The sequence below is a fragment of the Carettochelys insculpta genome, chromosome 3 (assembly GCF_033958435.1).
Source record: "Carettochelys insculpta isolate YL-2023 chromosome 3, ASM3395843v1, whole genome shotgun sequence".
Classification (NCBI taxonomy): domain Eukaryota; kingdom Metazoa; phylum Chordata; order Testudines; family Carettochelyidae; genus Carettochelys; species Carettochelys insculpta.
Genome location: NC_134139.1, coordinates 139,833,789 through 139,852,091, shown reverse-complemented (window position 1 = coordinate 139,852,091; position 18,303 = coordinate 139,833,789). Strand labels below are relative to the sequence as shown.

General features: G+C 44.5%; 1 protein-coding gene across 6 annotated transcripts in view; it reads right to left on the bottom strand.

Annotated features, from left to right (window-relative positions):
• Positions 1 to 18,303, bottom strand: part of BACH2 (BACH transcriptional regulator 2) — a 306,097-nt gene that overhangs the window by 204,537 nt on the left and 83,257 nt on the right. The window contains exon 2 of one of the 6 annotated variants that reach the window (XM_074990876.1): positions 14,259 to 14,324. The exons of the other annotated variants lie outside the window; for them this stretch is intronic. The gene's annotated coding sequence lies outside the window, so the exon portion shown is untranslated. The remainder of the gene's footprint in view (positions 1 to 14,258; positions 14,325 to 18,303) is intronic. 6 annotated transcript variants of the gene reach the window in all.

Below are 18,303 nucleotides of genomic sequence, written 5' to 3'. Positions count from 1 at the left end.
TCTTTGCGTTACCTTTTCGCCCATGTGTGCTCCCCACCCTATGTGGGAGGCGTCGGTAGTGAGAAAAACAGATATTTGTGGTTGGTGAAAGGGCACCCCTGTTAGCATGTTCTTGGGGTTCACCCACCATTGCAGGGATCTGCGCACCTCTGTCGTGGGCGACACCACCCTGTGGACGGTGTGTGCTGCCGGTTTGTAGACGCTCGCCAGCCAGTGCTGCATGCTGCGCATATGCAATCGGGCGTTCTGTACCACAAACATTGCTGCTGCCATGTGGCCCAGCAGCTGTAAGCACGTCAGAACCAGCACCGTAGGGCTGAAGGTGATGACTTGCACGAGGGAACCAATGGCGCGAAAGCGGGCATCTGGTAGATAAACCCTTGCTGTGATGGAATTTATACGTGCCCCTATGAACTCTATCTCCTGTGCGGGGTCTATCTTTGATTTTGCCAGATTGATGACCAGCCCCAGCAAAGAGAACGTGTCTGCTGTGACGCGTATCATGCGAAGTACCTCCTCCTTTGAGGCCCCTTTCAGTAGGCAGTCGTCCAGATATGGGAATATAAACACCCCCTGTCTGTGCAGGTAGGCTGACACCACTGCCAAGGTCTTGGTGAAGACTCCGAAGGCCGAGGAGAGGCCGAACAGCAGAACCTTGTACTGAAAATGTTCTTTGCCTACCATAAACTGGAGAAAATGCCTGTGAGCCGGGTGAATAGTTATGTGGAAATATGCGTCTTCTAAGTCGAGGGCTGCGAACCAATCTCCATCATCCAGTGCCGTAAGTATAGAGGCGACTGATCATCCAAGAGCGTTGCTTGCGCAAGTACCGGTTGAGGCCTCGAAGATCTAGGATGGGCCTCCAGCCTCCTGTCTTTTTCTCTGTGAGGAAGTATCTTGAGTAGAATCCTTTCCCTCGGAGTTGCTCCGGCACTCTTTCCACTGCCCCTATAAGCATAAGATGGTCTACCTCCTGCTTGAGTCTCGCTTCATGGGAGGCGTCCTTTAGGTGGGGTCTGGGTGGAGGTCGTGGCAGTGGGAGCGACTGGAAGGGAATCGCGTAACCCATGGCTATGATCTCCAGTACCCATTTGTCTGTGGTGATCTTTTGCCACTGGTCGTAGAATGGTCGGAAGCGATGGTGGAATAGTAGCTTCGGATGACATTGCGCGATGGTAGTGATAATGCAGCCCTCGATCTGTGTGTCAAACTTGTGGCCTTTGGCCCTGCCCCGAGGATGCACGGCTCTGTTGAGAATGTTGCCTGGGAGTTCTGTACTGTTGGTGCTGTTGATGTCGCCCTTGCTCGTAGCCCCTGTGGTACTGGGGACGCTGTGGTTGATACTGGTATCGTCTTTGTTGGGGGTAATACTTTTTCTTTCTGTATGGAGAGGTGTAAATCCCCAAGGTCCTGAGAGTAGCTCTTGAGTCTTTTCTGGAATGAAGGACCGAGTTGGTTGATTCAGCAAACAGCTTCTGCGTGTCAAAGGGGAGATCAACGATATTTGCCTGCAGATCCCTCGGGATACCCAATGTCTGGAGCCAGGACTTCCTGCGCATGACCACTGCCGTAGCTGTTGAGCATGCTGCTGTATCCGCTACGTCTAGGGCGATCTGAACTCCTGTCCTCATGGCTGCGTAGCCTTCCTGCACGATGGCCTTGAGCACCAGCTTCTTGTCCTCTGGAAGCCAGTCCATGAGGGAAGTCAGCCTGGAGTAGTTGTCGAAATTATGGTTCGCTAGATGTGCTGAGTAATTCGCCATTCTCAACAGTAGGGTAGAGGAGGAGTAGAACTTTCTGCCGAACTACTCTAGTTTCTTGGCATCTTTGTCCGTTCCCCGTCTTGTACTGAGAAGTTTTCGACCTCTGTTGAGACGATTCCACCACCAGAGAATTTGGTTGCGGGTGGCTGAAGAACTCCATGCCCTTCACCGGGACGAAGTACTTCTTATCTGCTCTCTTGTTTATAGGCGGAGTGGACGCAGGGGTCTGCCATATTGTGGTGGTGGACTCCATGATTGCTTCATCAAGCGGAATAGCTATTTTGGAAGAGGCCGGAGGTCTCAGGTTTTTAAGGAGCTTATGGTGTTTCTCCTGCACCTCTGCTGTTTGGATGCCTTGCGTGAAGGCCACCCTTTTAAACAGCTCTTGGAACTGTTTGAGATCGTCCGGAGGATGGACGTCCCCTGGGGCCATGGCCTCGTCAGGAGAAGATAGCGAGGAACCGCTAGGGTAAGCCTCCCTGGACCCCTCTGAGTCCTGTTGACGGTGATACATCCTCTCGCTAGATACTTGCGAGGGAAAATGTCGGGGTTCCAGAATCAACTCCCCCTGAGATATCTGCGTTTCCGTCCCTGTCCACGATTGCCCTCAGGGATATTCCATCTGGGGGGATCTGTCCCTGGGAGTATGCCTATGGTGTCTATGCCCCGCGTGATAGGGGCGACCATGGCAACACAGGCACTGTTCCGGAGACGGAGACCTGGACCACTCTGGAGGCGCATACCCCCTGCGTCTGGGGGAGCGAGATCGTCTGGGTGATTGAGATAATGGAGAGACTGATTTGTGGCAGTACTCCAGGGGTTCAAAGCCCAGGAAGGGCGACGGTGGTCCGAGCCATGGTGATGCTGGCTGTAGGAACGGGGATGGGGGCTCAAGGTATACTGAAGGTGACCCCTGCCGCCTCGTTGGAGTCCGCAGCATAAGTGGAGGGCTTAAAGCGAGTAGCCCTGCAGCCCTGTCTGGAGAAGGGCTACGGTGCCGGGTTTTCTGTGCTGCCTTTCCCCTCCCCTGTGGGGCTGGCTCTGCCCCTTTCCACGTCGGGGATCTCGGCCCCGGTGTCTGCGCCACACTCGGCACGCTCCGCTGCGGTGCCGAGTGGGTGGTCTCCCGCGGTGCCTGCAGGCCGCATGCCTGCGAGCTCTGCACCGCCGGTTCCCCGGGGGTCGGTGCCGCTAGCTGCAGTGCCGCCAGTTCCGGCGCTTGCCTGGCCGCCGCCCTGCCCGCGGTGAGGGGCGGCTGTTTGATTATTGGAGGCTCAGCCTCTGCCACGTGCGTCTCCGCGCCGCCGCCGCTCAGCTGTGACTGCGGCTGGGGGCTATGCGCTCCACCCGTCCTGCTTGCTGTGGCTGCCGGCAGGGATCGGGTTGGTGAAAGCTTCCTCTGTTTTTGTGCTGATGGGTTAGGGAAGCAGCTTTCCTTTTATGGGCCCCTGCGGGTCCCTCCAGCTGAGGCCACTCCGGCGCGTCTGGCTGGAGGGCCTTGTCAAAGAGCAGCATTTTCAGCTGCATCTCTCTGTCCTTCCTTGCTCTGGCTGTGAGCTTTGCACAGAAGGAGCATTTCTGGGTGACATGAGATTCCCCGAGGCACCTAATGCACTGACTGTGCCCATCGGAGGCCGGCATCACTTCGCGACATGACTCACACTTTTTGAATCCTGAAGAGGCCATTGTGGTGAGTCTTTGAGTTGTTAATAGGGTACTTAGCACCTTCTCTGTGCCTGTTCCCCTCTCGGACTTAGCCTGCCGCGGCAGGAGGCCTAATGGCCTTACGTCCCCGGGCCTCCGCTGCTCCGCTTGCTGCTAAGGCTGTAAAACTTTACTTTTTACTCTCTCTTTTTTTTTTTTTTTCCTGAAAATAATAACAAGCTAACTTAAGCTAAAAGACTGAAAAAGAAACTCTAAACACTTTAAAAACATTAAATACGCTAACTCTGGCCGTAGCCTGAGCGGATTCCGTCTGCAGCCGATGGCGGTTAAAGAGGAACTGGTGGGGACCGGATCGCGCACGTGGCCAGGAGCGCGCAAGGGAGCAGCGCGCGCCGGCGCATGCGCAGGCCAGCAGAAACTGCTGGAAAGATCCAACCTGCGGCGCCGGGGCGAGCCCGACACCTATCGTGGAGCACCCATGGGGACACTCGAGGAAGAACAGTAGCTTGTCACTGCTATGAAACTGGCCTTTATACTGCAAAAATCCAGTCCAAATTATGTCCACATGCTGAAGCAATCTGGTTGATGGATTTTTTGGGCACACACGCATGCATGCATGCAGTATGAGGGAGCAATAACTAAAGATTTTCAAATAGATCTGAACATGATGGCCAGAATCATCCCATAGGTCTGATGGATTAAGGAAATGCTTTAGCATTAAGGCAGTGCTTGAAAAACCTACCTCACATCCTTGGCCAAGTGAAATAGGCCAGTCCCTTTCAGTCCTATCCAGTACACCTGGAAGTGCCTCTGTTGTGCCAGCAGATATAGCGCCTGTCCCTTCTGTTGGGTTACCGAATGGCTGGAGGGCAAACACCACTTCCCCAGCAGCCACAATGAGAGAAGATGTAACAAAGTTTTAGCAAAGACAGTGGTTACATGGACAATGTTTGTCAATACATAGGTCTGTATGCATAAGATGGTGATAATATGGAGATACATACACATCTCATAGACCTGGAAGGGACATCGGGAGGCCATTGAATCTAGTCTCTTGCCCTCTTAGCAGGACCAAGCACCATCCCTGAATTTTTTTTTTTTAATCTATTTGCCCCAGACCCCTAAATAGCCTCCTCAAGGATTGAATTCACAACCCTGGGTTCTGCAGGTCAATGCTCAAACCACTGAGCTACCCCTGCCCGCTGCATGGAAGGGGGGGTGAGGGGCGGAAAGTCCAAGATTAAGATGACCATACTACAGTTAAAATGAGTGAGTCAAAAAACACTAAAGCAGATACTGAGTTCAAGGTCAGTATTTTCTTTGAGTCAAATGCACCAACCAACACAAAAGAGGAGCATTCACACAGCTCACTTTTGGCAATACATTAAACTGTGGTTCTTAACCTGAGGTGCATGCATCCCCTGGGGGTGTGAGACATGCCAGATTTTTAAGAAGGTAAATCATCAAAATCACAAATTAAGCACAGGCACATAAGTACAACTACTTTGTTTAATCAAATCTATGTATTTATTAGCATTATACACTTTTAATGATTTCTGTAATATACAGACAAAAATTATTTTCAAGTTTTTAACCGTACTGTAGTGAAATTATCTCGCTACAAAATACAGTGTACCGCCACGTTGCGGGGTATTTCTTGACACATGCACAGATGATGATGTGGCAGCACAGCACCTTTGTTTGAATTCAGTTAGCTGGTAACTGTTAGCGCATCAGTTACAGTTTGCTTCCAAAGCAAAACTCTGCAGCATCTATAGGTAGTACTTGCATATTTTTGTTTGCCTGCCGTACTATTATTTGTGTTGAGTAATAACACAAAATTATTTTACACATACTTAATATGCATTTAAAAGTTATAGGCACCCCTCCCATCTCCATTTTTGATTTTAGATTTTTGATAAGGGGTGCAAGAACATATTTTGAGGACCAAAGGAATACAGGCTGCAGTACAGGCTAAGAACCACTGCATTAATAGATTGTTCTCTGTTATCCTCTCCTTCAAAATGAAAGCTTCACTAAAAACAGTGGTTTAGCTCAGTATCAACTTATTGTAGCGCAAAATTGCAAAACAACTTCTCTTTGTGACGACTTAAGTATTTTACCTATAAAAGCAGGAATTCACAAAAAGGATATAATTCAAACTAATGTATAACCTCCCTTAAAATAGTTTGTCATTACCTCACTTCTTTCATCAATCTATTGTCACAAATTCCACTAACAGAAAGAGGCTAAGGTAAATGAGTCAACAGATCTAGTTTTAACAACAGCTCTGCTCCTGACTAACTAATGACTTGGGGTAGTTCTTGACCTCTTCATACCTCAGGTTACAAATGTATCTTATTTATACACAGTAAATCCTGGTTTTACGCAGCTTCACATTGCGCGAAAGTCACATTAACACAAGTTTTGCACAATGTAAAGCTGCTGGGATCAGCTTCCCTAGCTTCCCACAGCTGCAGGCAGCTAGACAGGCTAAGAGCCCTTTCCTCCTGCCTTCCCAGAGTGGCGCTGGGCATCACTCTGGGAAGGCAGGGGGAAGGTTTTTAGCTCACCTAGATGCCTGCTGCTGTGCGCAGCCACAGCCAGGTGGACTACAACCCCCTCCCCAGAGCAGCGCAGCTAAACCCCTCGCCAGCTCAACCCCCCAGCTCTTTCACCTCTGTAGCTCCAGATCACCCCTTCTGCGTGCCCCAAATCACCTCCCCCAGCGGGAGGCTCCAGCCTCACACCTGGGGCTCCCCTCCAACCTCCATGCCCCCCGACCCTCCCCTAGCATGCCTGGGCCCCATCCCCACCCGGCCCTAGCTCACCCCCTGTGCACCCCAGTTCAACCCCTCCACCCACGGCCCCAGCTTACCCCACCCACTGTGGGTCCTCCTGGCCCAGAACCCTGGGGAAGCAATGGCCGCAGGCAACCCCTGCCCCACTGCCAGGGCCCCAACCCACTCCCAAACCCTCCCAGAATTAAGCAAAATTCAAGGTATGGAACGCAACACTCACGTACCTTGAGGGATTACTGTATACACCTTATCTAATGGCTGCCTATATAGTAAGTATTATAATAACCACAATATAAATTTTAAATAAATATGGTGCCTATAAAGTACTTTAAATATAAAATTATGTAAGAGGTAAACCACAAAAATAGATTTTGCTATTAGAAATACAAGTCTCCCCCCCCACATACACTAAAGTACAGCTTAGTTTAATGTAGTTTAATTTGCAAGGAGCACAAATATATATATATATATTTTTTTTTCTGCAGAAGAAACATGGCTCTTTGATCGACTGCTCAGGTAAAGAATTTAAAATGTAACAAAAAAAATAAAAAGACTAGTTTTCTGGACCATTACTTTTTGTGTACTCCTTCGAGCAAAGGCGGACACAAAAGAAAAACAGCCAACCTAGCTGTTGCCTGCCAGTGTTAATTCTGCACCAGTCCCCAGAGGAGAACTGCCAATGCAGTTTTCTATTTATGAGGCCATGATATCATAGTGTCTCTCAACAAGAGCAGGCATACAAACAAACACAGGTTCTAAAACATCTGCAGCTTACCAGAATCCAACGAGAGAAGAATAAATTTATAGGCTGATGCACAAAAAGGGAACGAAAAACAAAGATTCAGACTTACAAGATTTAGCCCTGTGGGTGGCAAAAAAAAGTGATGTTGCAGTCTTAATACTACATCACTGACTTACAGCACGTATTTGGATTCTGTAGTATCTTCTTTAGCCTGAAATCATCAACAGCCAGGCAACAGATGGATGACACGGAGTACATACCCATGCATGCACCCAGACAATTAGTTTTGTATAGTACGTTTTAATATTTCTTGTAGTGTACCTGCAATCTCAGAACAGAAGTTGCAGATAAGCAAGTGTGCTGCTGAGATACTGCCTATATTAAAGATCAAGTTCATTTACAAGTGGAATTTTCTTACAGAGAAAGGACAAGGGAGCACAGGAGGGGATGCAGGAAGGCACACAGCATGGTCCCCCTCTCGGACCCCGATCAGGTTTTCCCGAATACTCTCCCATTTCGGAAAACAATGGGCTTTGGTTACAAGGAAAGTGCAGTGGGCTTGCAGGATTATTTTGCCCCCTCAAGTTGTTTTCCTACTCTTAATTCTACTACCCTTTATTTCAGCATCTGCACCGCAGCCACAAGGAATGAGAGCTTCCCTCAGGACTGGGTGCAATTAGTAACTATATGCTAAGAGCAGACAGTGTGCCTTTACCTTCACAAGGCAGACATAGAAGCAAGCGAAAGAGCTCTCAAACTAAGCAGACAGAATGCAAAACACTTGGGAGATTAATGCAGACAAAGACTGGTTCTTGAAACATCTTTTGATTTCAGTATTTCGCTAATGGATGGGTGACAGCAATGCATACTGATGCGGAGGCGCATACGTGGGTTTCATGGAAGACAGAATGCCAATGTTCATTCTCCCTTGAGATTCAGTCTCACTGACATGACACCCACGCTCAACACTGGAATCACAACTCTGCCAGCTACAATCTTCTTTGAAACGCCATTGGAGGGATGCAGTTTCAACGTGCTTTAGCAAGCTCAGGGCTAAATTCCTACCAACTTAATTCCCATTGTCTCAAACTTTCTTCCCAGGTTTTCTTAGGGCAGAAGAAACCTTCATTGTCAGCTGCCCATCAGGCTGGCATGCAAGAGAAACATAAAGGTTGCATTCAGTAAAGATGAACTTTGTATAGCACATGGTTTTTCTAAATATGCAGCTCTGATTTAAAATTACAAGCTTGTTACTCCCTACATGGAATGGTAGTTTCAACACTTTATGAACCGTTATCTTTGGTGCTCCGTAACTACTAGCTAAGGAACTGGTATCTAAGAGAAGGTCCTTTGCATCAAGAATGTGTCACATCAACAGTTCCAGTCGCTTTGACGTTCCCCATTCGACCATCAGGAAAATTTCACCTCTGCTCCCCTTGCTTGATAAATGCAAATACCAGAATACCTGAAGCTCAGCTACTACCACTCTGAATTTGCACTGAGGTACAGCAGCAAAGTAGTAGTACTAGATGATCAGAAACTGCATCTGTGTTTTCTAAAAAAGACTGTTTAAATAAGGTCCCTGACGCTTTTTTTTTTAAAATTCAGGTTTTAATTTTAGAGAGATTTCTGTTGAAACCATTTAAAGGATTAGTACCTGAATGCAGAAGTGCTTACTTGTTCTGCAGTGGCCAATGTAAAGAAGATACCTGAATTCTACCATATGTCTATTTTCTGTATAAATACACTCCAGGTAAAGTCCCGATACACACACTATTAAGAGTAGAAGGAACACTCTACAATGGTTTCTATTTTTTAAAAAAATCAAAATAATACTTTAAAAAGACACGTAGGGTTAATTCTGAAAAGTGGTCATCATTGATCTAACTCTGCTCCCATTCAAGTGAAAGGGAATCTTCCCTTTGACTTGTATAGAAGCAGACTTAGTCCAATGCTTTGCACTGTTTAAAATCCTGCACAAAGCTTTTAAAGCCCCCCAGATCCGATCCATCTTAAAAGCAGTAGAATGTGATGGGGAAAATCCTCTAGATTAGAAAAAACCAAGGTATTCTGTTTGCTTTTGACTCTACTACCTCATTGACAGGAAATTAAACCAAGCCAGAGACACATACTCCACAGGACTCTAAAAAAAATCAAAATGTTCTGTGCTCCATCTGTTGGTTCTGCAGCAGCAGCTATACACTATTCACAGATTGTGCTGATATCACCAGTGATGTTATAGCACATAAAACATCCCTAATTCCAGATTAAATAAAACGTGTTCTACAATCTATAAACAGACAAAACATCGAGAACTGGATCAACCTGTCCTCATTTTACATCCATGTAACACTGGTAGTGGGGTCTCGAGGCTGTTTATTTAAATAATGGCTAAAGTTATATTAAATTTCCCTCTCCATCTTATACTCTCAAGAATATTCAATGTTGAATGCATCTTTTGCTCAAACATACAGGCTGCGTCTACACTACAGCAATCTTTCAAAAGATGATCTTCTGGAAGATCTTCTTTCAAAGGAGCGCATCCACACACACAAAAAGCAGATCAAAAGATCAATTTGCTCTTTCGATAGAGATCATCCACACAGCCCCCACTCTTTCGAAAGAATGGGCCAGGGATCAAAAAAGAAGATCAGGTGCCATGAGGATTGCTCTTTTGAAAAAAAAAAAAAAAAAAAAAGGGCCCATGGAGAGTCTACACATGCTTTTTTCCCCAAAAAAAAAAAAAAAAAGCTTTCGAAAGGAGATGCTCTTCCTGACCTGGGAGCGGAAGAGAGCTTCCAGAAGAAGAGCCTCATTCTTTCGATTTGCGATCCACAGAGAGCATTTTGTATGTAGACACTCTGTGTTCTCTTCCAAAAACGGGTCTGATTTTCCAAAAAAACTTGCTAGTACAGATATGGCCATAAAGACTATGTCTGCCTTAAAAAGACAGTGACAGATTAAAACTATAGTTTTTGAAAAAGCTACTTCCTCAAGCCATGTTACCAACGTCATTTCATGTTTCAAAAGTGAAAGACTACAAAAAATCTAGTTTACTTAAGAAATTATTCTCTTTAAAGTATATTTCTGCATTTTACACTCAGCATGGGCAATGTTTGTAGGCTCTTCTGCACCAATGCAGTCCTGTAATGTTTTTGACACCAAATAGGAACAGTCAAACAAAATTTTCAATGGCATTTTGAAATAACCAAAAACCATTTTCAATAGCGCTAACTTTTTCAAATATGTAATAAAAACATAACATTTTAGTTCTGCCTTAAAATGTGTATGTTTGAATTTTCCAACTTCATCTAGCAAATTATTTTAAAACCATTTCCTTTATAACCACAAACAAACCAAAGAGACACACCCTCCCATGTGCACACAGCTGACATCTCAGTATAAAGTTTTCTTTTTCTTTTTTTTTTTTTTAAAGCAACACAAATACTAATGGTTCCCAGAGGCATAAAAGATTACATTTGCTTACAGACACCTGAGCTTATGAAGAAGAAACTATTCGGCACACAAAACCCATTTGTGCATTTTAAACAACTGATCCATCTAGATGGCTTTTTATATGGGATGAAGCATTAGTCTGAAAGGGGAGTCAGATCCTGTCCCACAGTTCACACTTCTATTTAATTTACAGTACTCTGTTGGTGAACAATAAATAACATTGACCTCTATTTGTATTGATCCAGATCCTTGCTTATGGCCGAGAGTGTCTCTACACTACTCATGTAGACACATCAGAGCCAGCTGTCATCTAGCTTGCGCACGTGTTGGTAACAATGAAGCTGCACACGAACACAGACTAGCCATACAGGGAATTGGCCAGGAGTCTGGCAGGTCCATACATCCCAAGCTGATGAGGTTTGCGTCACTGCTGCAGTACCTGAGCTTTCTAGATTAAAGTTAGTGTGGGTATGCCTACACAAGCAGCAATCACACTACATGCTGGCACTGTAGACATCCTAGGAGAGAAACTGTGCAGGCTGAATAGGGAGCGATGCATGTGTGAAGATGGCATAATGCCCACCTGATAATCTAAGTAAAAGCAACTGCAGAGCTGAGTGGTGCAGGGTTAACAGAGGGGGAAGGAGCACCAGCCACATGCCCTTGCGCTGCCCCCTCCCTGCATTTACCCCACTGCTTCCCCCTCCATCTCCCACTCTATACACGCCCCACCTCTTTCCCCACTGCTTCCCCCAGAAGTGCAATCCCTCCTGCTACCCTGGAGCGGCACAGCTTGATAGTAGCGCAAGCTAGAAAGTGATCTCAGGCCATGCCACTCTGGGGCAGGTGTGGGACTGCCCCTTCCACTCCTGGGAAGTTGCATGGCACTGATGGTGAGTGGGGAGGGGTGGATGATATGGAGGGGCGCATGATGCCCCTTCCCCTGCCACATGTCACCTATGAACACTTGTTAGCCTGCTACAGCTTTTGCTTGCTGCCCATTGCTCCAGGAGTAAAATGAGGGTTTAATGAGGTGCATAGAAGTCCCAGCCACACACACTTTAAAAAAAAAAAAAAAAAAAAGTGCAGGGGCGGGGGGGGGGGGGGGGGGAGGAAGCATACAGAATTGTTACGTTGGATCTGTGCCACCAGAGGATCCCATTACAGAGCCTGACCCTTGAGGCAGCAGAGCCAGCCCCACCGGTATGATTTCACTGTGTGTATGCGTGCAGTACAAAATGGCTGCAGCACACCTGACACTCAGGCCTGTTACCTGTGAACGCCAAGCGGCAGTACTACCACGGTCAGGGTGCTAGGGCACAATGGTGGGTTTTGGATGGTTTATAATTTGGTTATTGTTAATTTGCTTTGGCCTGAAAGTTAAAGAAGTGGCAGTTTGAAACTAAATCTAGCGTGATAAGAACTGATTCTCCTTCTCATTGTCACAGTAAAACTCACAAATTCCCATAGATTCTTGCAAACTTTCTGACAAAGTCGCACCACAGTAATTGGTGCGACCACAGACCATTGCACTGTAAATTACAGGAGATAGTCTATCAGGTAGGAACGTCTTGAGGGCTACCATTGGATAGGATAAGTTCCAGATATGACCTTAAACAGAACTCTGGCTGCCTTAGAAGAATGCTTTAGAGATTTCTAATGTTCTTTCATCATACTACAGTTTGCACTGGTATCTTAGGAAAAAGTTGCCTGCTTTCTTCCCCATGTGTTTGGTAGCATGCTCACACTCACTGTCACATCTGGCCATCACCGTCAATCCCAGAGGAAGAGCCCTTCTTTCTTACTGGCAGACAGATTTGTGATGCACTTTAGGATTCCTCAGGGGAAAATATATTATATAAATGTATCATATTACCAGAGACCTACAATATACTAGGCAGTTATTTTTTTATATAGCATCTCTGGCATATGAAACATTTTACAAGCGAGTCAATGTTCTATGACTCCAACATACAGCTTCTTCTTTTAAAAAGACTGCCCAGGAAAGAAGGATCTGCCAGACACACACACAAACAAAAATGTAAGAATCCAGACTAAAAATGGAAGGATCTCTCAAGAGGTTAGTGAAAGGAAGCCTGGAGAAGAGATGAAAATAGCTTGAGTATACAAATCAATAGAGCACAGGCTTTAAAGCATTTTGGTTATTTCTTTCATCAGGAGCTAAGACCAAAGCATAATGTCCTCCTCCTCCTCAAGTAACATACATTAGACGACTAATGTTTTTTAGCTGCCTTACCACCTCGAACTGTGATCTTGGCAGACATCAAAAGGAAGCAGGGGTGGTCACACAGCGTAACTGCACAGAAGACAAGAGAGTGCTACAGAATGCAGGCTTGGTGTTCTAGTGAATACACATATTCCTCTGAACCAATAACTCAGCATGGCATCAACGATACACTGGGCTAGTTAGAAGCATTCTCTGGATGAGATGTACAACCAAGGCCTTCACTGTGATTCATGAAGCACCTATGACACCTCTTGCAATAGGAGGTGTGTGTACCCTGGTTTCCTAGACAAATTCAAAATTTAGTAATTTCACTCAGGCTACCAAAAATCTTCCTGTAGTTTAAATTAACCTTTTTTTTTTTCCTTCCTATTCCCAACTAGTGTAAGGCTAGGAAATGAAGAAAAAGTGCTAAATTCCTCCCTATGGCAACTCATTTATCAGTGGTAAGTGAATCCTGCTATATACAACTGTAACATTTTTTTTTCCTTCCTCACTGGTAAAAGTTATTATGAAGAAGTAAAGTTCCATTATTTTGCAATTTCCTTGGTTTCAGAAAAGACGTCTGGAATCATCTGTATAAAACTTAACCAATAGGCAGAGTGAGTGGTGGGCAAAAGGACAATCTCAGAACTTCTGTCCTTTTCTGGTTTTTATGTCAAATTACCAGTACCACTAGGATTGCATTGTTTTTAAATTTTGTCTCTTTGAGCTGTTAACTTTGCTATCAGTTTTTTTTTCCTTCCTTCTCCTCTCCCAACACTGAAATAGCTTCTTAACTCCATAAGCATAAATGTAGCATACAGCAAGCTCATGCAGAGGAAGTCGATGGAAGTCCACTGCCAATTCCATTTTACAATCACAGCTTGTTCCCAGAGCTCCATAAGCTGCCTACAATCAAGGGCCGCTGACTCAGTTCTGCTTGCTGTCCAGGTTTAATGGGTTCAGCCAGCTAATGAGCGATGGTTAGATTGCATTCCAAGACTTTACATCACTCACAAATCAATTAAGGCTATACATCTTGGTCTCCTGGAGGAAATGGGGAAGTACCTTATTCTCCTGGAAGGATAAAGGTAATGCATTTTCCAACTGAATGCTGCACCATAATGAAAAACATCTTATCAAATATTCACTTTCTGTAGATAATCAAGAGAAAGGTATTGTTAACAAGCTTATGAAGGGCTGCCCTACCTGTACACTCCTGGAATTAGAAAAAGCTTTCAGAAGATGGAGGATAGAGCCCAACACTGTGAACCAGTAGGAAGTATCGCATTGAGAGGCTAAAAAGCCAGGCAAGAGAGCTTTTGTAAGTATTTTAACTAGTGAAACACAGATATTTAATTTAAAGAACATGGAGACAGCAATACATTTCACTTTCATTGTACTCTTCCTGAAGAATCGCAATACATTCCACAAACTATAGTGGCTTAAACATTGGAGTACGGGGAACTGAAGCACACAAACTAACTTGAGCAGAGGGATAGAACCTTCTTGTGGAACTGAGGGTAGAAAACAAATCTCTTGATTTATGACCATGTCCCTATATCTTGCTAACAAAAAATAAACCAAGCTTCTCTCACTCTTACCTTTGCCGATTTAACTGCATCTCCCCATAGTCTGTTTCCCCTCAGGCCTCTTCTGAGTTAAAAGACCTACAATACGAGGCAACAGCTTTACTGATGGTGTTAAGGATAGTGGTAAGTTCTTGGCTTAAGAACTTCCATCACGTTGACCTGAGATTACTTCTTTTCATGCCTCAGTCTCCAAGTTTTGTGGTTCAGTCTGAAGGAGGAGGAACATTCAGACTGACGTGGCACCTGCACTGCTTCCCCACCCCCACCCCCCGAACCACACACACACACACACACCCCCCTGCCCACCTCCCAGGGCTGCTACATCAGAAACAGCTGCCACTGTTTCCTGCTCCTCTCGGCCTTTTCAATACACGCAACACACTGGCAAGGTTTGCTGCTGCTATCTTGCAGCAAGTCCGTGGAAGTGAAAGAGGGGGCAATGAAGAGAGGTGGCCCAGAGACAATGGGAGCAAGAAAAAGGGAAGAAGAGCAGGCACCATGACCATGACTCTTATGTGGATCTTTCCTTACCAGGCATAATTAAGCAATTTGTATATTTGAGTGACAGCTACTATGTCCTACAGCTGCTTAAAAGGATTATTATACCCGTATCAATTAACCAACCTACACTGGAATAGGGGAGCGTGGTAAAATGGAGAGTCAGATTATCCTCCAGATACAATAAAATATTTTAGCTTCTCTGACTGTGGAAATATGATGACTTATTTTGCTATCTTAATTGAACTGACAGCGAGATGACATAGTCAATCACTTACCAAAAACCCAGGGTTCAATTTTAGAAAGGATGACTCATGTGATAAGAGACTGAGGGTTTTTTGTGTGTGTTTTTTTTTTAATTAAAAGCAAGAGTCTAGCCATGTGAAGCAAGCACAGCAGAAGAGTTACATAGTCTTTTCTCATCCTACTCCCCATTTCCTTAATGCATGCCAGCCAAAAATACCAAACGTGCACATCTATCCCAAAAAACAGCGTTTCACACTGTGAAAGAGCAATTGCCATGTGATGCATGAAACCAGTGGGACCTCCCATGAAACTGAGACAAGCAAGATTTGGCCCACCCCTACAGTGACTATGTACTAAAGTCCCTTTCTCACCACTTACTAACGAGAGTATTCGCCAGTCAAGTGGTTCCCAACCTCTTCATTAGAGCAGGCCTCCAAACGTTCCCCTAAAGCATTCACAGACTCCCAAACCATTCGGGGACCCCCAGCAAAGCCAATTCTAGCTGCTATGAACACTTCATTAAATGAAAAAGGAAATCACAGAGATTTTGGACCACACTTAACAACATTACTGGAAGATATTTAATTTAAAAATAATTGCTTGTAACATTTACAATTTATTTAACACTTATTTTCTATGATAATTTTTATTTTTTTCTTCACAGATCCCCCTATAATACCGGAGGTCTGAGGACCCCAGGTGGGAGCCACCGCTTTAGTCAACAACGCTTCTCCCAGCCCTAACATCAGTAGCATTTGAAGGACCATCCTTAAGCTTGCTAAGCTGACTTACACCAGTGCTAATGAGAAACTGTAGATACTGCATTTTGTTCTAACACTTATAGTGAAGCAGCAAGCTACCAAAGCTCAGCAGCAACTTCAAAGCCATGTAAATATTCACACCAGGCTCAGAAAAATAAAGCCAAACTAGGCATCATATCATGGGGCCTTATTACACAAATGTCAAAAACAATAACATTCCCTTCCTTAATCATTGCTTCCATTTTCATCCACTGTGGGAGGGATATCTTAGAGCATGGGGAGTCAACTGTTTTTTGTCAACATCCAAGTTGGTCAATGCTTAGACCCCAGAGAAACATTTCCTACACTGTAATAACAACAATAATCAGTAAATAAAAGATTTTGTGGTCCATTTAAAAAGTGTCTGGCAATCTGGACTTGGCACAGGGTCAGCCTAGCGACTACCCCTGTGTTAAAGAGTAGCAATTCTAACTCAAGAAATCAATGATAGGCATGGCCCAGTAGGCTAGTTAAAACAGCTGAACCTGACCTACAACACATGGTCTTTGTAAGTGCTTGGATGATTCACCTGAGTTGTAAATGCAGTCTGAAAGGAAAGACTCTGAATTCCAAACATGTGAAATACAGCAAATGTTGAACAGTCTCAGAAGGGTAGCCATGTTAGTCTGTATCGCCGCAAAACAAAGCAAGAGGTCCTGCAGCACCTTAAAAAACTAACTATTTTATTTATTAGGAAATGAGCTTTCACCGGTATGTGTCCACGAAATCGTATTACCTAATAAGTAACAAGAAGTCCTGTGGCACCTTACAGACTAACAGATATTTTGGACCATAAGCTGACGAAGCAGGTCTTTGCCCATGAAAGCTTATGCTCCACAACATCTGTTAGTCTATAAGGCGCCACAGGATTTCTTGTTGTTTTTGAAGATACAGACTAACTTGGCTACTTCTCTGATACTTGTTACCTAATTAAAAAAAACTGTTAGTCTATCAGATGCTACAGGACTGCTTTCTTTGTTTAGCAAATGCTGAGTTGAGCAAATCTGTGAGGTCGCTCACCAAAGAAAATATCACATGTGAAGACTGCAATGGAGGATGGGTGCATGACCATGAACCAATTAGTTAAATTGTCAAGCAATAGTTAACGCTGAGGAAATCTTGCAACACTCTTTATATTCTGTCACCACAAACTGGTGCTGGGAAATCCAGGGCACAAAGGGCCTGGAAAGAAGGGAGGGACAGAGGGAGGGAAGGATGGATAGAAATAAAAGAATCCAGGAAGGTTTTATATGACCAATTCAGATTAAGTTGTTTAAAAGCAATTTCTCTCCTGGAATGAATAGTGATGTTCAAATGTGACAACCGCCCTCTTTGACAAGCAGTGGACATACCTCAGAATTAGATTATACTTTTCTGAGGTGAGTATTTTCATGATTTTGTGGGAGGAAGAGAAATTAGGCATTTTTAACTATTTTTTTCTATATAGGTTTTTACACTATGCTCATCACCATGGTACCTGGGAAACAGATTTTTATTAAGTTTTCAGGGGGGGAAAAAAACTACGCAATTATTTTTATAGGATCAATGTCATAACCTCACTATTTACACCATTTGCAAAGAAAACACACCCATCTAATTTTCAATGAGAATCAAAATTCACCGTGTACACACACTGGTATCTGAAATATCTATGATTCTACACTGACAGCCTTTTATTCAAAAAAATGCTTTGACCCACAGATTATTCTCTTCCTCTTTCTGCACTTCTTCGCCCTTCATACCAGCCACCTCAGGCTCCTTTCTTCTACAGCTCTTTGTTGCTGAATGTCAGGGTCATCAGTGTCATCGTCTGACATGATGAGTGTTGCTGACATTACACCAGTGTTGTAAGGATGCAGGCAGAGGGCGGGGGGGAAATATTGCAGCCATTTCAGAAAGAAGGAATCAAGCTGAAATATGGAGTAAAACCTTTCACTTCTCAATTAGAATAAGGTTCTTGTACCACAGAAGCTTTGTGCGGGTTCTAAGCATCTCCATGTTTCCATAGTCATAGAATCAATGCATTTCTGCCTCTCCCCCCTATTTTTTGAGAGATTAAAGCCAAGGACTGGAACAGCAGATAAAGCATGAAGCTATGATTCAGCAGATTCTAATGTTCTGAAGTCCAAAAATCTTGGTGCTATTGAAAGATAGCAGCAGTCCATTACATGTATTGATTTGCAGCACTTTGTCAGCACTAATGATGTTATCTCATTAAAAGAGATAAATGCCCTACTGTTCTACCAAAAGCATCTGCTTCTTATTCCTCAATCTCACACTCCAGCAGGGCTCTCAGCAGCAAGCACACTGCAATCAAATTGAAATCCAATGCAAAACTTGCTTACAGAGTTGCTTACTAGACTTCTTTTTAATTAGGTTTTTCTACTCTTCTTAAATGGCACTTCTGGTTTAGATGCTGGGGGGGGCGTATCACTGAAAAAACAAAATTTTGCTTCTAATCTATTACATCTGAGGGAGCAGCAGCTGAGCACCAGTTAGTGAAGTTATCAAAC